This window comes from Oxyura jamaicensis, chromosome 8, assembly GCF_011077185.1.
Source record: "Oxyura jamaicensis isolate SHBP4307 breed ruddy duck chromosome 8, BPBGC_Ojam_1.0, whole genome shotgun sequence".
Taxonomy (NCBI): domain Eukaryota; kingdom Metazoa; phylum Chordata; class Aves; order Anseriformes; family Anatidae; genus Oxyura; species Oxyura jamaicensis.
In genome coordinates, this window is record NC_048900.1 from 9,294,311 (window position 1) to 9,317,763 (window position 23,453).

The 23,453-nt window shown below is 46.5% G+C and overlaps 1 long non-coding RNA gene across 1 annotated transcript in view; it reads left to right on the forward strand.

The window, feature by feature from the left end:
- LOC118171124 overlaps positions 1–10,845 on the forward strand; it is a 28,882-nt gene extending 18,037 nt beyond the window's left edge. Inside the window, exon 3 of the long non-coding RNA XR_004753048.1 lies at positions 9,947–10,845. This is a non-coding gene — a long non-coding RNA (uncharacterized LOC118171124). The remainder of the gene's footprint in view (positions 1–9,946) is intronic.
- Positions 10,846–23,453: the final 12,608 nt, after the last annotated feature.

A 23,453-nucleotide genomic window follows, 5' to 3' on the forward strand; every position in this document is an offset into this window, starting at 1 on the left:
TACATAAACAGTGTTCTTCATCCAGGGCAGCTACTCTGTCTAGTCCAATATCCTGTTTCTGACAGAGGTAAAATGTGGATTCTAGTGGAGGAACATACCAAGGTCAAAATCTATAGAAGGAACCTCAGCAAAATTTGCTGACTTGCAGAGCTGAGGACTGTCAGTCTTGGAGCTTTTTTTTTTTTTAATCTAATCTATTCCTAATTACACAATTCCTCTTTTGCCAGTGGTCTGATACCAGGTACACTGCTTCTTGAGCCACATCTGGAAGGAGAAACTTCTACCACCAAAAATGACAATGGTACAGATAGCCAACTCATGACAATGTCTCTGGGAGGAGCAAAGTCTAACCCAGTCCTAGGCAGATCTTCTCAGCACCCTGACATCCTGTACTTTTTCAGTCACATCTCTGCTAATGTTTGTGAACCTCTCCTGTTAAGGAAGAGCCACAAAAAGACAGGGAGCAGTTGAGCAGTGAGCACATCCTCCTGCTTATCCTGGGGCACCAGCTGGGAGCATCCCATATTGGCTCCAGTGCTTCTGGGGATCTCCACTTCTGGAGAAACACCTACTACTCCTGGCTCACTTGTGATACTTCCTGCTCACTGTCAAGCCGCAGTAAGAAGTACTGACTACATAACTACCATCACATGACTGATGAGCTCACTTGTGTGCTTCAAGGGCTTTGCAGCTGATTTGTAGTCAAGGACCGCCAGCTTTTGGGAAGGAGGTGATGGAGGACACAATGGTGCTCATCCCTCGTGCTAGGGATCAAGCAAAGCTCACAGCCCTTCTGAGGTCTGCTTCTTTGCATGGAAACTCTGAACCTGCTGCTCATCCGCCCAAGGTCTCTATGTTGCTTGGGCTGCAAATGAAAAGTGGCAGCTAGAGAGACCCGGGGCTTCCTCACCCATACAGGACAGAAGATGGAAAAAAAATCTGTACAGAGGTGCCTTGTGAAAAAGATGAGTTTGCTTATGAGGCACTAGGAAGAAATCCCAGCAGATAGAAAGGCAACATACAGAGTTGTCTGGGGGCATGCTGGAGTCCAGGAGTATATTTCACCATAACCAGCATTAGCAACAGAGGGTAGCAGTTTTGACAAGTAGCAGAGTTCATGTATGTTTAGGCTGGAGAACCGCCAGCAAGTCCAGAGCCCTAATAAGCAGCACAGCACTGGAGCAGCAGAACATGCCTGAAGGATACTGGCAAATTAAAAACAACAAAACAATTTGGCTTTCTTAGGAAATTGCATATGAATGTGAATACAAGAGTTTGAATTCTAAAGAAAGCAGCACTCCCTTTTCTGATGCTGTAGTATAGGAAAATGCTTCGGATTTCATAAGTAATGTTCTCTCTTCCATGTAATACAGTCCAGGATAACATTACACATCAACCAGCATTATTTTAGGGCCTACTGAGGAAATGCCAGAGGATTAGCAATACAATTACCACAGCTGGCTTCAGTGTCAATGAGAAACCAACTAAAAAGAGGATTGAAGTTGTATAGAGGAAACTGGATATGTTGCAGAAGGAAGCTAAAACATGAGCACTTTTAACAAAGGCAGTAAACTAGAAGAAGCCAGCAGGAGAAGACTGTCTAAATTGAAAAGTCATCTGGCATATTTACATCTTGCTATAGATCAAATCAGAAGCTAATCTAGGTTTATAGGTGCCTTATGAGTTGATTTTGGGAAAACCATCAGTGGGTCACTTCTGGTTACCGTGACTTTTCAAGGCATTGCTTTGGGCTCTGTTCTGCCCAACCTGCATGCAGCCTCAAATCACCTTGGAGAACGGCAGCATGATCAAGCACCGTCACACCAGGAGCTCCAGCATCTCCACTGGCTAGAACAGAAGAGATGACTGCAGGAAATATTTGCTCTGGCTGTACAGGAGATAGACCTCTGACTGTGAGAAACTAAGTTGTGTTTTTGCAGTAGAGAACTAATATTCTGTATTCCAAGGTAGCTGTGTAGTCCTAATAAGGAGAAATGCTAAGCAGGCAAGTGGATAGTAGAAGGCCTCACTGTTCCAACATAAGGTTGAAGCTTGAGAAAACCAGGATGAGCAGTGTGGGAACAGTAAAACAAAGATCACAAGTTCTCAAAACATAAGAAAGGAGAAATTAAAGGGTTGAAAAAAATAAAAATTGTACATATATGGTATAGAGGAGCATCGAGTAGCTTGTGAACCTGTAGTACTCAGCCAATGAGGAAACAGGGGAGATGATCAGGTGTCGGGTAATAGGGAATAAAAGGTTATAATTTGTTTAATAAAATGCACTCCTGATTGACAGGATGCCCGCCAATGCAATCACGAATAAAATAACTTCACAGAAGATCCTGTCTGAAGAAAATTATTTGAGATTTTTCTCACAATCTGGGGGCTTGTCCAAGACCTTGTTGCCAGCCAAAGATTTCTTGCTACCACAGACAGGAAGGTGCACCCCGCTGATTTCAGCAGTCCCGTCGGGGGTGGTGGGTCATCTTGGTATGGCCAGCAAAGGACCAAGACTGTTAATCTGAAGACAGGCTCTGCGAAGCTCTGGGGAGAAGAAAGGCCAGCACAACCATACCCAGACACAGCCCACATATAGTCCAGCCCAGACCAGGAACAGGCACAGGGATTACTGCTGATAACCCAGACCGGGAAACCGTGCATTGACCAAGGCAAGGGAAACTTTACCATGTCTTGCCTCAGGTTGGGTTCAGGGGAGACTCTTGTGTGGAGTGTGAATGAGACACACTTATAGTGCGAAGCAAGCATGGAGTCCCGATCCCTGAGGCTCTGTAGTCCCATGAGGGGACGAACTAGGTCCCCTTGGCTAGAGAGGGATGAAGAGAAAGAGAGTCTCGGGGGTTTGGGCCTTTAGGTGTACAGCACCCCAAGCATGGTGAAGTGAGGTGCTCAGCAGTACACCCCACCTCTGTCTTAATCCTAGGTGAAGGGGTGTGGTAAAGTCCACAGCAGCACGTGAGGAAGAGCTGGGGATTAAGGGTTCCAAGAGCCAGCAGGGTGGGGTTGGAGACCCCGGAATTGTACCTAAAGATAGCCCTTTGGAGAGAATGATAAGGATTTGGAAAAACAACCCGAAAACTAGGGAAAAAGATTAAAAATGTATACATAATTTTAAAAATGGTTTGATATTGTATAATTGTCTGGCCTAAAAAGCTAATAAAAGGAACTTCAGTATTATGGCTAAAACATGGGTCTGATGAAAATTCAGGCTTGAAACTTATATGTAAACAATAAGGTTTCGTTTTTGGAAGAGGAATCAAGTTATGCTCCCTATAATCCTAATATTGCACTGGAGGCAGCGGCAGGTGCTACAGGAGGGGAGACAGGGACTGCAATTGATGCTGTCCCTGGAGAAGTCACGCCAGGAGCACGGATCGGCAGGAGCAGAGGCGGGGCAGAAATATTAATCTTGAGTATGTTATTCACTAGAGAAGAATGTTTAGGAGGGGAATGATTTGCCAGGCAGCTATGCAAGAATGGGAAAGAACTAACACACACACCCTGGACAGAGAGAATTCCGGTAGAGCAGAAATATCCACTTATCTAACTGCAATAATAACAACCCACAACATAGGAATCATATGAGAGACTTGGGGTCAGAAATAGAAAGTACTCGGGGATGAATCCTGAGGACCAGAGGAGGGCAACGAAGATGGTGAAGGGCCTGGAGGGGATAATGTATGAAGAATGGCTGAGGTCACTGGGCCTGTTCAGCCTAGAGAAGAGGAGGCTGAGGGGGGGGACCTCATCGCGGTCTACAACTTCCTTGCAAGGGGGTGTGGAGAGGCGGGTGACCTATTCTCCATAAACACCAGTGATAGGACCCGTGGGAATGGGGTGAAGCTGAGGCAGGGGAAGTTCAGACTAGGTATCAGGAGGAGATTTTTTACTGAGAGGGTGGCTGCGCACTGGAACAGGCTCCCCAGTGAAGTAGTCACTGCATCAAGCCTGTATGAATTTAAGAAACGTTTGGACTGTGCACTAAGTCGCATGGTCTAAACTTTTGGGTAGACCTGCACGGTGCAAGGAGTTGGACTTGATGATCATTATGGGTCCCTTCCAACTCGGAACATTCTATGATTCTATGACCCAGTAGCTCAAGGGCTCTTTGAAGTTCATTTTGTGATTAAAGCCTGGCCAGGTATGCAGAAAAAGCTCCAGAAGGTGGGAGGATGGAGTGAACAGTGCAGGTCATATGAAGGTGTATGCCAGGAGGGGAGATGAGGAGGAAAAGTAGAGAGCGAAACAAATGGTATTCACAGCATACTGGGTACTGAGGCAGAGGGGGAGATAGAGGACCCAAGATGAAAAGGAGAGGAAGAGCAATGGAGGATTGGCAGACAAGGAAAGCTACCTGTGTTGCAGCCTAAATCCCAGCAGGGACAGGCTTTGAGAAGATGTTTTAAGTGTGGCCAGGCCAGCCACTTCAAATAGGAGTAGCCGGAGTGGAAGGAGGAGGAGAGATTGCTGTTATAAATTCAGAATAGGGGAGTCGGGGCTTCTCAGAAAGCTAGTTCCCTGAAAAATGAAAAAGTGTACCTCAATGGGGATCACTCTACAATTATCGTTACAGGCAAAACAGACTTAGCATTGGAAGATCAATAACATTTATTGCCTATTGCTGACAGGCTGGAGCAGTGAGAAACAAAGAAACAAGCTGGGGGCTCCTTCCCCCATCCACTCTCTTCCACCTCTTCCCTGCTCTGAGTGGCATGGGGGGGGGGGGCTGGGGTTGGGGGCTGCAGTCAGTCCATGGTGCTTCGTTTCCACTGCTCCCTCACGGTCAATCTCCCCCCTGCTCTGTTGTGGGGTGCCGACCTTCCTGGGCTGGTCCTGTGTGGGTTTCTCCACAGGCAGCGAAAAATGGGCTCTTTGGGAGCTGCTCTGGTGTGGAGTCCCTCTCATGGGGTGCCAGCCATCCCAGGCTGTTCCTAAACAGGCTGCAGCACAAAGATCTGCTCCGCTGCGGTACCCCATGGGCTGCAGGGGTCTGCCTTCCCCACCAGGGGCCTCTCTGTGGGCCGTGGGGGAACTCAGCACCTGGAGCACCTCTGCACCACACTCTCCCTCCTCTAAGCCTTGACCTTGGTGTCTGCAGGGAGGTTTCTCACTCCTCACTCTCCCACCTGCTGTTGTGCAGCAGCTTTTTTTTCTTCTTCTTTTCTTGGGTGTGATGTCAGAGAGATTTAAACTGCATTGCTCAGGGCTTGGCTCTGGGCAGCAGTGGGCCCCTTCAGAGCCGGCTGAAACTGGCCCTTATTTAACAGGGGGCAGCTGCTGGATTCTTCTCACAGGGGCTACCACTGCAGCCCCCTCTGCTGCCACAACCTTGCCATGTGAACCCAATACATTGGGTCAGCTAGGTCATTACTGGCCTGTAAAGTATCAGGGCTTAAACTGACTAATGAAACCCTAAATGTGATGGGGGTAGAAAGGAGGACTGGGATAACAGTACCACTTTTTGGGGACACCACGCTGAGACTACGGATAGAATGATCACTGGGCAATTATTGTATGCTCCCGAGGCAGGGACTAACTTGTTGGGAAAGGATTTGATAATGAAATTGAGCATTCAAATAATAAATTGTTAGGCTGGAATAACGGTGGGGTGCTCTCAGACCCTGAGAGCAAAGATATATTTGCATTTGAGTGGAAAGACCCTGAAATGGGGCCGAAGCAGCAATACAGATGGACAATTTTACCTCAGGGGTTTACAGGGCCACCAATTTATTTGGGCAAGTTCTAGAACAAATTTTGGAGTAATTCCAACCTCTAAAGGTGTTACTGTTACAATATGTAGATGATCTTTTATTGTTAGGACAGGAGAAAACAGACACTAACAAGCTATTCGACTTTCTGGGAAAACAGGGCTTGAAAGTATTGGAAAATAAATTAAAATTTGTAGAAGGAGAAGTAAAATATTTAGGGAATCTATTGTCTGAGGGGGAATGAAGAATAAATCCAGAGAGGATTCAGGGAATTGTTGAGCTACCCCTACCCAAAACTAAAAAGTACTAAAAAGTTTTAAGAGAAAGTGGTTTTTAAGGAATTAGGAGTCACAAAGTCCAAAGGAAAACAGACACTCCCTGACAGGAGAGAAATGCTGACTAAAGTGCTAATGAGGTAAATATTAACTGTTTTACATCAAGAGGGTTACTGGGGAATTCAGGCAACGTGTGACACAGTGCTATGGAAATATGCATAAGTAGGAATATATATATGCTCTGGCTGCACAAGTACGCAGGAGTTGTGTACCTGTCAAAAGGTAAATAGGAAAATTATCTGCAGCATACCCAAAGGGGGCAAGAACCAGGAATTCAATGCTTCCAAAATGTATAGGTAGATTTTACAGAACTCCTTAGAGTAGGTAGATTTAAATACTTATTAGTCTTGATAGATCATTTGTCAGGGTGGGTGGAGCTTTCCCTTCAGTATCTGCTACTGCGAACATCGTAACTAAAGTAATTCTAGAACAAATAGCTCCCAGGTATGGAATTGTTGAAAATATTGACTCTAATCAAAGAAATCGGGGGAGGTCCCACTTGACCGGTGGATAGCAAACGTGATGCCCATCTGCAAGAAGGGCCAGAGGGTAGACCCGGGGAGCTATAGGCCTGTTAGTTTAACATCAGTGCCAGGGAAGCTCATGGAGCAGATTATCTTGGGTGTCATCATGTGGCAGTTGCAGGGCAAGCAGGCGATCAGGCCCAGTCAGCATGGGTTTATGAAGGGCAGGTCCTGCTTGACGAACCTGATCTCCTTCTATGACAAGGTGACATGCTTAGTGGATGAGGGAAAGGCTGTGGACATGGTCTACCTTGACTTCAGTAATGCATTTGACACCGTTCCCCACAGCATTCTCCTCAGGAAAGCGGCTGCTCATGGCTTGGACTGGCGTACGCTTCGTTGGGTTAAGAGCTGGCTGGATGGCCGGGCCCAGAGAGTTGTGGTGAATGGAGTCAAATCCAGTTGGAGGCCAGTCACTAGTGGAGTCCCCCAGGGCTCAGTACTGGGGCCAGTCCTCTTTAACATCTTCATCGATGATCTGGACGAGGGGATCGAGTGCACCCTCAGCAAGTTTGCAGATGACACCAAGTCAGATTCGTGTGTCGATCTGCTCGAGGGTAGGAAGGCTCTGCAGGAAGATCTAGATAGGCTGGACCGATGGGCCGAGGCCAACGGTATGAAGTTCAACAAGGCCAAGTGCCGGGTCCTGCACCTGGGGCACAACAACCCCAAGCAGAGCTACAGGCTGGGAGACGTGTGGTTAGAAAGCTGCCTGGCAGAGAAGGACCTGGGAGTATTGGTTGACAGTCGGCTGAATATGAGCGAGCAGTGTGCTCAGGTGACCAAGAAGGCCAGCAGCATCCTGGCTTGCATAAGAAACAGCGTGGCCAGCAGGTCCAGGGAAGTGATCGTCCCCCTGTACTCGGCTCTGGTGAGGCCGCACCTCGAGTACTGCGTTCAGTTTTGGGCCCCTCGCTACAAGAAGGACATGGAGGTGCTCGAGCGAGTCCAGAGAAGGGCTATGAAGCTGGTGAAGAGTCTGGAGAACAAGTCTTACAAGGAGCGGCTGAGAGAGCTGGGACTGTTTAGCCTGGAGAAGAGGAGGCTCAGGGGTGACCTTATTGCACTCTACAAGTACCTGAAAGGAGGCTGTAGCGAGGTGGCGGTGGGTCTATTCTCCCACGTGCCTGGTGACAGGACGAGGGGGAATGGGCTAAAGTTGCGCCAGGGGAGGTTTAGGTTGGATATTAGGAAGAACTGAACGGGTTGTTAGTCACTGGAATAGGTTGCCCAGGGAAGTGGCTGAGTCACCATCCCTGGAGGTCTTTAAAAGACGTTTAGATGTAGAGCTTAGGGATATGGTTTAGTGGAAGATTTGTTAGCGTTAGGTCAGAGGTTGGACTCGGTGACCTTGGAGGTCTCTTCCAACCTAGACTATTCTGTGATTCTGTGAAATCACTTTATGTCAGAAATATTGCAAGGGCTAATGTGGACTCTAGGAGTTAAGTAGAAATCTCACACTCCTTGGCATCCTTCCTCTTTTAGAAGGGTGGAGAGGATCAGACAGTGTGCAGCAATTGACTAAGTTCTGGAAATTCAGCTTCCCCCAGCTGAAGAGCTTACCTTTGACACTTCTCCAAATACAAACTGCACCAAGAAAAGATGTGGGAATTTCACCAAATGAAGTATTATTTGGATCGCTGTACATGGACAAAGGGAATGAATTACCTCAATTTGCGTTAAAAGGTGCTTTTCTTCAGAACTACATACGCAGGCTGTCGTCCTCTTTGTCATCAATCATGACCCGTGGACTGACAACTCAAACCCCAACCTGGGAAGTCCTGATCCATCCATTCCAAGCAGGAGATTGAGATCTGATGCGACCACAGAGAGAATTGAAACTGCAACCTGAGTGGGACAGACTGTTCCAAATGCTCCTGACTACTGAGACGACAGTAAGAATGACTGAGAAAGAGTGGACTTATACCCGGGTAAAAGCATCAGTTAACACTGATACCTGAGAGACTGCATTAACAAAGACTTTTGAGGTTAAAACTGTTAAAACTATCTATTGTAAACCTTTAACTTCTCCTTAGAAGAATTCTTAATGAATTAATGAGTAAAAGGGATTGAATTACACAGAATTGGAGCGTTTTCAGGGAACACTCTCTTGAAGTGGGAGAAAGAAAGGACGGTATTTAATCCCCACCAGAAGAATCTTATTAGTTTGTGATTTTTGCTGTTTTTTTCTCAATTATTATAGGGGTTCTTGTCTGAAGAAAATTGAGATTTTTCTCACATGACAACATCAAGAGTCAAAGGCCTTTATATCCTGAATCACAACACCATGGACAGACACCATGCATTTTCCCTAATCACACAGGGAGCGGGGAAGAGCCCGCCTATGCAGAGCACACACCTACACAGAGTGCTGGAAACCCTGCGAGTGGTGCCAGAACACCACCACTTTAGCACCCTTCTCTGGTCAGCAGTGTGCAGGACAAGCCAGAAGCAGAGCAGCAGTGGGAGGCAGGTGCAGCTCTGCCACATGGGAGCACAGATCTGGCAGGCAGCTGGGACGTCCCCCAGCTTGAGAGGATGAGGAGGGGTGAGCCAGAGCCTCAGCTCTCATGGGAACTGCACCAGCACCCATGGAGAGGGCCATGGGTCTATGCCTACAAAGAAAGCAAGTAGCCTCCCACCAATTCCAGATAATTTAATGCACATCACTTAATAGAGATACAACAGTGTAGATATAAAATGACAAAAAAAAAAAAAAAAACACACAACCAACAGGTAAATTGGAAAAGCAGCTAGACTCTGCAAGCTGCCTGGCAGCAGAGCTGCCAGGTCTCACATCCTCAGGAGGTGGCACAAGTAGCACACCTGTAAGGGACAACTTTGGAAAGGAAGTCTTGCCCACAAGATAACCCACAGGCTGGGAAATCTGAGCCAAGCTTTCCTACCAGGTGATGGCCTCATTAACCAATAACTGATAAGCTGCAGAAATGAACTGGCAGGGATTGAAAGTCACGTATTTAATGGGCAAGAAGTCAAAGAAAGGACATCCCATCCCTGAGGGGAGACTAGAGCTTTTTTCCTTTGCACAGCTGCCACAGGCTATTTTTCATGTGCTGCTTTTCTACCATCACTGAGTGGAAGTCTGCACATCTCACCATTTGAAAGCTTAGGTCAACAACAGGCCAGACACATCTCCAGAATCATTTCATGTTGGCACCAGAAGATCTCCTCCACTGCTCAAGGGAGAAGGGATCTCATTGCCAAAGCTCCAGCACCACCCCTCAGGGAGCTCTGCAACACACCGGAAGGAGTGGTGCCAATTATGCCATGAATGAGACCACAAAGAGCTGGATGACCTGGCTCTGAAGCAGTTATTCCCACAGCCAAAGTTCAAGAGAGCTCTGTGTGGGAAGACAACAAATACCATTGCAGATTCTGGAATGACTGATTCCAAACAAATATATCCATTCCCCACATTGGGTTTGGACACGAGACCAGGCTGCATGCTAAGGCATTGTTTTTGGATTTCTTAACTATGATTTTGGTCTAGTGGAAGCTGTCCTGTAAGGACATCTCAGCTGCAAGACAGGTGACTGTGGGTGACTACAGAAGAATCTCCGGAAGAGACACCCTGTGTCTCTTGCTCAGGGCAGGCCTTGGCAGTGCAGGTGTCTTTCCTCATGCACAAGCCCCCTCTTCTCAGGAGTGGCACTGCTCCGATCCCATGGAGACGAGGCATGGAGAGGGTGTTTGATTTGTTTCAGATTTGCTGAGCTTGCAGCCAGGTTTCTCTCCTCTTAGCATTGCAGCCTCTTTATACAATGCCAAAGGTGAGCAGCCCTGCAGAGCTCAACCAAGCCCAGGTAGCAAGGGCCAACTCTCATGCACAAAGCACCACACTGGGGCAGGTGAAGGAGGTGCTATTCTCACAGAAGCAGACACAAAAGTGGCATCTGGGCTCAGAGCTTCATTTCTCAGCACAGAACACGGGTTAAAATGACTTCCAGTGCCAGCTCAAGCTAAGAGTGCCGTGAGATGTTTTGGTGGCAACCCCACATGGCGCTGCAGTTACTCACAGTCTCATGTATCAAAAGCCCTCAGCATTGCTGGCCCAGACCTCCTCCTTAACCAGAATTACCCAGCTGAAGTTGGCAGTTACTGTTTCCAGATAAGATACCCATCTGCCCTCTGCTTACATAAGTGAGTGCTGATACTCCAAGTAGTCTTTTCCCTTGGCAGAAGAGAAAACAAAGAAGGCTTACTGTAAATAAAGATGACTGTTTAATTACCTTCTGATAAAGTCTATAATAAACCCAGAAACACTGAAACTTAAAGTTGTATCTATTTCAATTCCTTCAGCTCTAATAGCTACACCACATCAAGTCACAAGGAATTTGTTAGTGGTACTGTTTGCACAGAGCCCATGGTTTCATACCGTGGTACGTTTATCATGCTGTATTGCCAATTTATCTGTAACTTGTTGCTGTTTGACTGGCAGTGATAAAAATACCCTCTGCTTTACTACACGAGTGAAACCCTGAGCAATGCATACTTTTTCGCTAAAGGAAATCTGACCTGTTTAGACTTTACTGTATAAATATCAACTTTTTTGCTGACCCCAAAGACTTTCGTGTACTCAGTTTTCAGACAAACATTGAAATTCTAGTAAGAATTCATATGTTATTCTTAATATTATAAGTCAGGTGTCTGGGTCATTTCAGTACCTGGAAGGTAAAAACCTCACGGTCTAATGTTAATTTTAGCTTATAGAGGTTCTCCTGAGGTGAAAAAAGAAAACAAAGACATGCTATTGAGTTAACTATCTCTCCTTGGCATCTGTTTAAGTTCCTATGAAATTCATACACACTGCTCCACCAAAGGGGCTATCCCAGCTCTGGTTGGGTCAAAACTGAATCAAGAAAGGGGAGTCTTTATGATGTTCCCATAAAAAGAAAACTAGCATGAGTCAAAGTGAAATCCTAAACTTTCCAGTGGTTCTTTTAAAATCAGTGGCTTTAGGTGTAAGCCTGATATTTGGCAGTTGCTACATGCACAAAGCTGCATCTGAAAATACAAGAGTTTCTCCTGGTTTTACTCACGTTGAGGCGGGTTAGAATAACTCCAAGGAACTAAAAGTTACATTACAGAAAGGAGGGTGCAACTGAGAGAAGAATAAAGCCCATGAAGATTAACTTCTCCAGAGGGGGATTTCTGTTTAAAAGATATTTCTGTGTGACCTATCCACCACTGAACCCCAACACGCCTGCATGGCTCCAGGCAAGAAATATCCCCTGCTGCTAAAGCACAAAACCAGCTCATTTCCTTCCAGTGATGTTCAGAACAGTAGTTTCCATGTTCTTCAAACAACAGTACCATTTTACCACAAAGAGAAGCCAGGTCTTCTGCTTTTCATGTCCATTAATAAACAAGGACAGGGATAACGTGCTCCTAGCCTGCTCCAGCAGCTTCCCCTTCACTTTGCACCTGGTGATACATCAGCATGGGAGGAAGCAAGCCAAGGAAATCCACTCAGGGAGCTCCATTTGCAGCCCAAACTCCCCCCATCTTTTTCTTTGCTGGGGGTATCAGTCCTGCCTCATCAGGACCCCCTGGCTTTTTGATCTGAACACTGTAATGTTTCTAGGGAGTGCTTGAGGAGAATCATATGGGGCTGGAAAGGTACCCATGGCAAATTAACTCAGCAGAAAGCAGCAGTATGAGAACAAACTGCTACCAGGGAGTTCATGGCACTTCCCAGAACAAGCAGGAAACAAAGGAAGCGACCATCACAAGAAAAACTGGGTTTGCTAAGGGACGGCCCACTAGACACCAACTAATACCATAAGACAAGTTCTTTGAGCTGCAATCTTAAAAATATACAAGCAGAAATGGTCCCTCCCTCTCTCCAACTCCATATTGCTAGAGATTTTTAAAACAGGAAATTCCCACCATTTCTAATTCCTTCCAATCTGTAACAGGTTCAGCAGTGTCAGGAGCATTAGTGGAGATGACCTAAAGCCTCTGGTATCCATTTCTGGGACCAGCAGCGGTAGATGAGCAAGTTAGGCAATACAGTGCTGACAGGAACCAGATGATCCTTTCTCAAAATGCTGCAAGAAGCATCAGTGATCTGGACAGAACAAATGGTGCTCTGCTTGGACCTGGTGTGCTGGAAAAGTGCTTGGGTCTCTCATTCTGAAACTCCCAGATCACCAGGAGAAGTTCTAGGTGCTGCGCAAATGGGGCAAGCTGCTGATCCATTTCCTGAGCACTACAAAGCCATGAAGCAGAGATCTGCTTAGATCAGTCCTACAGCAGGCATTAACTGGGTAAGAAGAGGTACTTCCCTAATAGGAACATGCTTAGCTTGGTTGAGGCTGGGCCTGCATGCATCATAACAAACATTCAAAGACTAAAGGAAAAGCTGCAAAAGGGTAAAAGAAAGTAAATCACTGAGGGAACTGCAGAGACCTATGGCTCTGCCACAGTCATCTGCTTCAGGCCCTGCTCTGACCCAATACAGCCCCTCTTCAGCTCACAATTTAGGCAAGCAGACCATGGAGGCACTCAGGCTTTCAGGTGACAGCAAGCAAACCCCCCAGATTTGCACGTGAAAGCAGGGCAGTTGCAACCTGAGGATGCTGTACTCTGGCTGTAGGTGGGTGAGCTGCATCCTCTCTGTGTCTTGTGGTGTCCTGCCATGGCCAAGCTGCTGGAGCACAGCACTGGGAGGAAGCAAAATCCCCAAGGTCTGCACAGTACCAGGGCAGAACACGCCTCACAAAGCAGCACTGTTAGATTTAGCTTTCCTAGGGCTGCTTGCTCCTTTTTTGATCCTGTTGACTCAAATAAAACCACCCAAGCTCTTTCTGACAAGGATAAAGGTTTGCCCTCCTGCAGATGTGACTCTTCCTACTTAAATTAGATCACTTAAAATACAGAATTGAAACCACTGATGGACGGAGGGTAGAAATACTAGCAAAAAGTATCTGAAGTTCATAATGACAAATCAGTGGACATCTACTTTGCATAGGAGCTATTTGCATCTGATGGTCATGACCTAGGTTTTCTCTTGGAGCATGGCTACAGTGGCATCTGTTCAGAAAAAGGGTGCAGCAGCCTCAGACAGCTCCCAGCACACGCTAATGACTAATACGCACCTCTGCTTTCCAAATCTCTCTAATGGTTAATTGCCCCACCTCGCCAAGAATTCTGTGAGCATCTCTGGCTTCCTCCATCATAACCCTTACCAACAGAGAAATCACAGCTCCGTCATCTAGTAACGGGCTTTCAAATCGTGTCGTTAAAAATCAGTTTGAGTGCGTGCAGGGGCACTTTCTTGGAATCAGTGTTCCCTTGGTCTACCTTGGCTTAATTCAGCTCAGCAAACTTGGGGCTTGTGAGCACAACTCAAATCAGATTTCTCTAAATCTCTGAAAATTCTGTAGTTAAAAAAGTAGTTACAAAAGCCCACTTCTATGCATGTTCAGCGAACTAGCTTACACTCATTAACCTTGTGCTAGCAAACTATCTACAGAACTTGCAGCAGCTTAACCAACAGCTTGTCTGGGAGCACTGAACTGGATGAACCAGCTAACAGACCATGCTGTGCTATTAGGGGCCTGTCCTTTAGTCCCTTCTAGCATGTCATTTTAGGGAAAGGCTAGATTTCCTGGTGCTTCTGTTTCTAGCAGGATGATATTCTAGACCCTAATGGTTAGGAACCTCATTTGCAACCAACATGTAAGAAATAGTGACAAACGAATTTTTCTTCTGACAGCACTACTCTTCGGTTTAGACTCCTGTCCCTTACACTCACTCAATCCTTTCATTTTGTTCAGTGTTCTTGAAGACTTTTTGATGGGCTTCCTTTATTACACGAGATTGCACTGAAATGCCCAGTGTCCTTGGACATTCACACCATTTTTTACATCTGCTCCAGTGCCTGTGTCCCAGAGGAGACCGGGGTCATCACAACTCACCTGCTGTATCTTCACACTAAATTTTCCTTTTTCACAGGAACATCACATTGATGGTTCATAGTCATCCTGTGATCAACCAGTACACTGACATCTTTCTCCTTCTCAGTATTTTCTAACTGATTAGGCCCCTGTTTAAGAACAGATTTTTGTTATTAGTCACTGAGCACCCTGTATTGCTGAGTTTCAGCCCATTTCTACTATTCTGGTCTCAGTATTCCTGGTATGATAGTTCTGATCCTTCCATGCTGAAGTTGCCTCATAACTTCTGTCCAAAGCATATTTTGTTAACCAGCACTGATGTTTTGATCAAGGGCAATTCATGGAAGTTGTAGGTAAGGTTGAGTACTCCTCCCCTCCAGCCACCCCAGTATCTTGGTATTTTTGGTTGTCTCCCACTACAGCAATTCCTAATGCACCTTGCAATTCTTCCAGCAACCCCCATCCCTTCTAACATGGAGAAAAATTCCTATCTGCGACTCACATGCTGAATGATGTCCGGTTGGATAAAAAGACAGAGCAAGTTGTGCTAGTCAGATTTAAGTTGTGAGCTTCAACTACTTAAGCTGCAGAGGGGTGAACACTCTTGTAGTTGCTCATTCTCATTAAAGGAATCACTTATTTCTAGTCAATTCTAACAGACTCCGAACAGGGTGAAGTTGACTTATATCAGATTGAGTTTGATAGTACAAACCTCTGCAAGTATTTGTGAATCACCAGAGGCACAAGTGTGTTTATGCATCAACAGGGAAAATGCACGACTGGCCTGAACTCAGATGCAGTTCATGTGTGATCAAGGAAGGCTAGCAGACACACACACACTTCCTACTGCTCAGCAGGTGCAGCCACTTCACCTAAAGCCACCTTAAATTGTCTACCCAAATCCTGAGGGTTCCTCTGCAGGATCTGCCCCAGTTTGATGGCCAAAGCTTTTAATCACAGCTTTAATTGAATCAGGGCAACTTTCTTCTCTGTTTACATACCCATGGTCCCTGTTTCAACCCACGGAAATTGTACCTCTTATCTGATCAACTGACTGAAAAAGCTAGCGTTGTATTATTGCAGACAGCATGTGTCCTGAGAATGACTTCCCTGCCTTGACAAAAGGGAAAGACATGACAAAGACAGTAATCCAGCTAGGGAAACTTCCAAATAAACATTCTAGATGCCTAACGGCCAACTTCCCAACAGCCTTCAAAATGATTCAGAAGCCCAGTTTCAGTTTCTGTAATTGCAAGTGAGACAGAAAGCACATTTTAAAGACTCTTCTTTGGATTTATTTGGGAATGTAGGCCATACTTTTCTTATAACCTTCTGAAAATATTACCAGAGGCTCCCAGATTCTTATTTCCACAAACAGGAGCCTCTTCACAGCTTCCCCTCTGGTTTCAAAGCTACAGAAATCAAAGTTGGATGTTCACACACATTTAGACTTGACACACCCCATCACACCATGCAGATTGCCTAGGGTGAGCTCTGGCAAGTAATGCTCAGACCATCCCTGAAGCATTGACCTTTCTGCTGATGGTGAAGAGATGCCCATGCCTTAGACAAGCTCCTTTCCTTTTAGATAGCTATGGAGAGGCACAGCAACTCCCATCCACTTCTCACAGGAGGGGACAGAGGCAAGGCCTCCCTGGAGAGATGGGAATGGTTACAACACGAGGACGATGAGCTTGGAGCTGGAATAGTGTTTCAGAAGTCTAGGCTATCGCTACAGTCAAAGAGCAAGCAAGCCCCACAGGCACGAGCCTGCTGGGCCAACATGGCTGCTGCTGGGGAACTGCCTTGTCTCCAGCCATCACCCACCCACAAAACCCTAAAATGAGATGCCTCTCCTGATCACTTTACAGCAAGAAAGAAGGTTGTGGACAGTCTGCTCTGAAACCAACACTTAAATTCACTTCTCTTTAAAAGTCACACTGCCTGGGAAGACACAAGGACCCCCACCATTGCCCACCCCACAGCACTGGAACATCTCTTGCTGGTGGCCAGGGATTTCTACCCTATGAAATCTTCTTGCTTTATTATGGACTTAGTCATGTGTGACTCATGGAACTTCTCAAAATGGAAAACAGATGCATTAGGAAAAGAATCCAGCTAAAAAAGCTTCGTTCCTCCTATCCACAGTGCAGTGTCACTGGGCTCCACCCTGCTCCGCAACCTCTCTCTAGAGATGGCAGCAGCAAGACAAGAGCATCGGTTTCAGTGGTGTCTGCGGGAACCACCAACCCACATAGGGGCCATCAGCTGCCACAGCCAGTAGCTGCTGGTTTCAAAGCAAGATGTTGTGCCTGACAGGCTATTAATAGCATCCTAAAGCCACCTGAGACTATGACCTGGTGAATCAACTACCAGCCCTCCCAAAAGACATCTCAGGCATCACCACCTTATCTTGCTCTCTACTCTACACGGGCACTTTCTGGGCACCTCATCAGATATCAAACTTCTATTTTACCTACTTGGCTACACACCGGAAAAATAAACTGTGCCAAAAGAAAAGTAGCCCCACCAACAGCATAACTGCCTATCGCTATAGATTGATGCCAGCAAAATCTCTAATTTCAGCCCAGGCTGATAAAAGGCCTTGGGCACCACCATTCACACAGAGCTCGGTTATCTCCTAGGATCTTTATCAGTCAGCAGCGGGCAAGAAAAGCTTTGGCCCAACAGCATCAAATCACAGAAGTCCCCCCCCGCCCAAGCATCACACTGCACTGAGGAAGGGAAAGATTCAGGATGCAACCCCTGGAGCACAGACCTTGCAAGGTCTGAGGCCATCCAGGCAGGAATTAATATTTCTAGGCTGCCAGAGTGAGATGCTGGATTGAGGCATCCCCCATCACTGCCAGCTGCAACCCTCCCACTCAGAGGCACTGGCAGATGCTGAGGCTGACAACAAGAGTTGCTGGTGATGGGACCAACCAAGTCTCAATCCAACCTGCAGCACAGGATGTGAACTCTGTATTAAAATCCTTCCCCACGTGAATGCAAAAACAAAGCTTCTTATGTCTGGGTAAAAGATAAAGGTCACAGCAAACCAGTGAGTTTCACAAAAAACAGATAATTCTAAAAGAAAAAGAGAAGGGTTTAGTCCTCTTCAGCGAATCTGAGTCAACTTTTCATCTATGTTTTTTGTGAAACTCTTCTGGCTTTCGGTGACCTTTCTCAGACAGCTGCACAGCACTGCCAGGCTTTGATATTGGAAGTCAAATGCACCACTGCACACCAGAATGAAAGGAAGTGAGCCTGGCGCCATCTGAGAGGTGGATCTGAATATTGCTAAGGCCTGCATCCTAGAAGACTCAGACCCAAAATGCGATCTATAGGCATGAGAAGTTCTCCACACTTCCAAACCACATCTGCCAGCATGAGTATAGTGTTCCTATGTGGCGAGAACAAACACAATATTGAAATATCTGTTCCTAAGGCCCTCACAAGCGCATGATATACCCAAAGTAAACGACGTGATAACACTGCAGAAAAAACTCAGCAAGCTGAGTAGCACCTATCTGGAGCCCATTGTGAATATGCAACAAAGATGGCTTGCATGGCTTCCCAACCCCTATTAAAGTAGGCAGCTAAGGATGATGAACTCAGTGGCAGGAAGAAAAGAGCATAAGAACATCACCTCCTCTGCAGAAGAGCTTTTGAACTAAAAAGACTTGTAATGATGCTTGTAGATGCAAAACAAACCAGAGGACAGTGGGTTTTCCTGCTAGCATTACCTCCTCTCCAAGGGACAGCATAGCCTCACACCATTTGGGACAGAAGTGAAGTAGAAGTACCAAGGAATTAAGAGAGACAAAACTCCAAGACAAGAGGTTTTAAGGGACATCTCTCAAGCTCTGTACAAAGTAAAAAACTCACCTTTCTAAAAAGAGCTTTAATTGCATCCCTGTTATAAGGGAGCTCTTCTCAGATGGAGTCTCATTGCTGGGTGACTTCAACCACCGGTTTCTACTCATCTTTAGCTTCGTGATTTCTTCTGCTTGTACCTATCACCGAGCAGTTTTAGTCTCCTTGGGTGCCATTTTGGAGCAGAGTCACCTTCTCATCTAGGGTACCCTCTCTCCTATCACCCTCTCACTACCACTTTAGCGCCCAGCACATCTGTTAGCACACCCAACACCAGGCAACACGCTGTGAAACACAGCTTGCCATGTCCCTGGCTATGAAATGGTTCAGCAGAGGAGGGGGGAAACATTTGCTTCACTGATTAATGGGGTCAAGCCTTTTTGAGCACTATTCTTTGTGGTTTGGCTGGTTTCCTAATTTACTGCATTAAGCCCAACAACATTCAAGCAAAGAGGCGAAGATACAGTTAAGAAGGCATACATACACCAGTTACTGTAAGTTACTTTAAGTGTGCTGACACGACCCTGCTGTGCACCAGTTCCCATTCTTAAGTATCTTGTTCCTTGAATAGCATCTTGGTTCATCAGCTGTATCACATTTTTATCACCCTACTAAGCCCAGAGAAATGCCACTCCTGGGCCCAGGATTCATATTTTTCTGCAGAAGCACTGAACTGGGGTCCTCACACTGTCTAGTTAGGGACCAAGGAGCATTGCCCTGTGGGATATGTCGTGATGGCTTTACAGAGCACAGGAGCTCACCTCCCTTTGCTCAAGTGAGCTTCATGCCTTCACTCCACCCTTTTCATTCTTCCACCCAGTTTGCAGTCTAGCAAACTACTTCACCTTTGTCTGCTACTGCATATCCCAAGGCTGAGGATGATAGGAATACAGTCCAAAAAAATCCCATCTACCTGCTTCCTCTTTGTATCAGTCAAATCAGAACACTGAGCTGCAGTTAACGAGGACTTCCCAGAAGAAGCTGAGCTAGTCTTGCAGCTAGCTGCCCCTGCTCTCTCTGGATTAGCTCCCCTCTAGTAGAGCCCAATATAACAGGCCATCCTGCATCTGCCTTAGCTGCCACAGGGTTTGGACCACCAACAGTGCAATAGCTCCAAAGTACCTCAGCACCCACTGGAACTGATGCTCTGACAGACCTGTTCCAAGATCTCAAATAGAGAAACCAGTGCTTCTGCTAAGATTACTTTCTGCCATTTGCTTTGTCATCTTTTAGCAGAAAATTTACTGACTCAACACCACGTTCCAACAGCAGCAGCATGCCCACCCTCTTTGCCATCAGCATATCATGTCTCGTTTGACAGCCTAGGACACCAGTGTCTGCTCTTTATTTGCATGGGCACTGGCAGAACAAATGTCTTCAAAGCCCACGCATTGTGACAGGGTAACACCCAGACTCTGTATTTTTCAAGAGACCAATACCCCAAGTGTTGCATCATAGTGTCAACGGAGGCATTGTAATTTGGCAAGCCAGGAATGAGACTAACTTCACACTGCCTTGTAGATACCATCTAACCCTGGGGAATTTCATCCCACGCTGGCATACTCACAGCTACTGCACTTCACAGCAGCTGAGTGCAAGGACTGTGCCTGGCAAGGCATCCCTGGGGCTGCATAGCAGCAGCGCCAAGAGACCACGTGCCTGCACCTCCGATGAAGGGACACTGCAGGTCAGACTGGGGAAGGTGACTCTGTGCCTCTCTGTAGTACTTACACGCTTCTCCTGAGCAAGGCTCACACTTGCACGTGAAAGTGTACTCACTAGTGATGCTGAAATCAAAAGCACATGAGGGCCACATGAGTGATGTTACACATAACCACAAACCACATCAGAGCCAGTCAAACAGCTCGTAAGGTGGGAGAAGGCTACAGATCTGAGCTTGCTTGAAAAAGGATGCTCAGAGGACTCCTGCACTTACCAGAGCATTTTTAGCCACTCAAAGAACCGCTTGAAGTGTAAGAGTGAATCCATCAGACCAGCAAAGAAACATCTATAGTATTTGGCTCTCAAGGATTTCCAGCTGGTTCTCACTTACAGCAAGAGTTTCTGGGACAAGAAATAAGATTCCAAGCTTGTCAACAGAAAAGTCATTGAAGGTTTATTGCTGTTAAACAAATAAGCAACTGCCTTCAAATAGAAGCACATACAGACTTGTTCAGCATCATGTTTCAGAAATGTCAGAGCCACCCCCAGTGCAGGACGCTGAGTGCTGAAGGTTGACTCATCCTTCTCAAGTAGTATTATTAAGGTTTTCACACCCCTGGCTGGCTCTGACACCGTAATTTTCACTGTGACACAAAACACGCCTTGCCAGGGCTTAGTGTTACCCCAAGCTAGGGAGCTGGAGTCACACAGCTTTGGTTAACATGCTTGGGAAGGTCTCATTAGATCAGCTGGCATGCACAAGTTCTCCCACTTCCACCTCTTGATCTCATCTTAACCCTCTGAGAAGTATTTCCCTTTGTCATCTTCATCTCCGCATGGAGGTCACCTCACTTCCAAATGACAAGACTGGTTTTACTGCAAGTCATTGTGAGTCTGGGTGACGTCCAAGTCCTCTCCCACCATCTCCAACAAGACTGTCACTGTGGCAGTGACAGGGCCAGGCCAAAGGAACAGGTCCTGCCTGGCTGCAACAAGCACACTGCATCTTCCAAGAATTTTTGCTTGTTGGGAAGAAGCTGGACAAAGGCAACTGCACAGCGCTCTGCTACAGAGGCAGCAGTCCAAAAGTTTGAACTAATATCATGGAACAGAGCATGTAATCAGATAGGACCCCAAGCAAAATACGGGAAATCAGTCGTAAATAAAAAGCCAAGCAGAAGCCATGGCTGTGAGCAGTAACTGTAGGCACCAATGAGCCATCGTTAACCACAGACACTGTTGTGGTCGAATGTGACCCTGTTTACCATTGCGCCAGCTTGCTTCAGCAGTTACTGAAAAATCTTCTCAACTGGGAATAAGAAAATAAGTCTCTGGCAGGGCACTGCATATTTATTTCCCTTCTTTGGCTCTTCATTGTGCTCTTAGATTGTCCCTCTTTGCTCTTCATGTTCCATCTCCACCTCGCTGGCTTTGCCTTCATCACAAGCTGGAATTGCATCCAGCTGAGTCATACAGGAACAAACCAGAGGCTGATGTTGTACTGCACACAGATGTTTACAAGAAGAAAGCTCAAAAGGAAGAACAGATGCAAATCTGAAGAAAGGATGGGACTTCAGGACTTTTCTGGCTGACCACACACACAAAGCAATTCAATCTGGGGAACAACATCAGGTAACAGACCTGCTCTACAGGAACCAGAGGGCTCTGACACTGGCAAGCAGCTCACAGCCTTCCCCGGAGCCACTGTAAGAAACTGCCCATCATGCAATGTCCTGGGGCACCCACAGATTTCAGTGACAGAAGAAGGCATTCTCTCCCTGAGCACCTACAAAACTGAAATAGCTTTCTATCTCCGCTATTCTGAGGCCTAGTGGCTCCCAGAGAGGAAGGCTGTGTTGCAGACTGAGCACTTCTGCAATATTTTGCCAACAGTTTCCTGCACAGAGATTCAAAGCTGAGCAAGCCTCAGGTCACACCTGTCCTGAGGCTTCACCAAACACTGGCTGGTGACTTCCACTCCTCTTGGAGCCAACTGCTCTTATTCCCAGCTCTCAACCTCTCACACTTGCTCTGCATCCAGCTGCATCCTCTTCCTGCTGCTAACCAGACACGGAGTAGTTAGGAGGCTGTAGCAGAAGGTGCTATTTTTCTTGCTCATAGCCTTGGATGCATTTGTACTTCCAGACAGCCCAGTGTAAACAATATGTCTCAGGCTTGGGAATACATCCAGGGCTTATAGATTTAAAAGCTTGACTACATCAGCCCACGGGGCTTTAAAGTTATAAACAAGCTTTGTGTGACAAAGCTGGCTATAAGAGGATACATGGATCCAAACTGGAGGGGCAGCACAAATTCCTGGTTTGACACAGCCCAGCTGCAAGGCAGACAGCTGGGGCTTAGCACTGTCCTCACATTCCTCTGTCCTCCATTCACAGTTGTGCCAGAAACGTAAGTGTGCCCATTTTTATTCCTGGGAAATAAATGCATTTTTTCTCTCTTCCAGTTCCCTATGCAGGCTGGTGAATTTGTCTGTTACACTCAAAATAGGTGTCTTCCTGTACAACAGCAGCAATGTCTTCCCCGAAGTGTGGATTCTTGGGTTTCCTCACAGATTATATCAAAGCTTGCCCAATACCAGGGTTTAAAGAGTATCTGTCCCAAATAATTTCCCTAGACTGCCTTGCTAACTGGAAGAGGAAAAAAAAAAATAAAAAAAAAATAGGATCACCAAGAGACACAATCTGCTCAGTGCTTTACAAACAGTCTCTGGAATAAATCCCAATCATCGTTATTCTAATTGGGCACAGACATCCTTAGGCAACATCTTCCTGAAAGCCCAAGCTTCCTTCAAGAAAAGCCAAAAATAAGTGTTCTTTTAATAGGTAAACCAGATCTAACCATGTCCTGGAACTCTTTCAGCACCCAAAAGGCTGAGACACCCAGAGAGTTCCTGTTTGCCTGGAGCACTTCTTCGCTCCAGCCAGTAAACAAGCCCACTGAAGACAGCTGTGGGTTCACGAGCTCAAAGTTCACAGCAGCTCAGGCTGGGGTGCGAGAGCACTGAATACTGCGTGCCCTGTGATTGCTGCCAGCAGTCAGGGCAGCCCAGCCCAAAAACACATCCGTTCTGTACCCTGAGAAGCAGCGTGGTGGTACCTGAGCTAGCTTGGGTGAGGGAAACCACATGGCCCCTTTGCCCTCACCAGGGAAATGGAGACCATGCTAAGCCTGCAGACACCCAGCCTGCTTGCATCAATGTGCAACCAGAACTGCTGCACAGAGCAGACTGCTCTCAATAAGACGTGCACGGCTCCTTTAAGGGCTTTGCCTTCACATACATGTCTTTTTAGTGCAGCTTCTTCCATCAACACAGATATTTACCCAAGCCAGCGTGTTGCTACTTTTGAGTGCTGAAGTACAAGTCCCTCTCCCCGCTGCAGACAA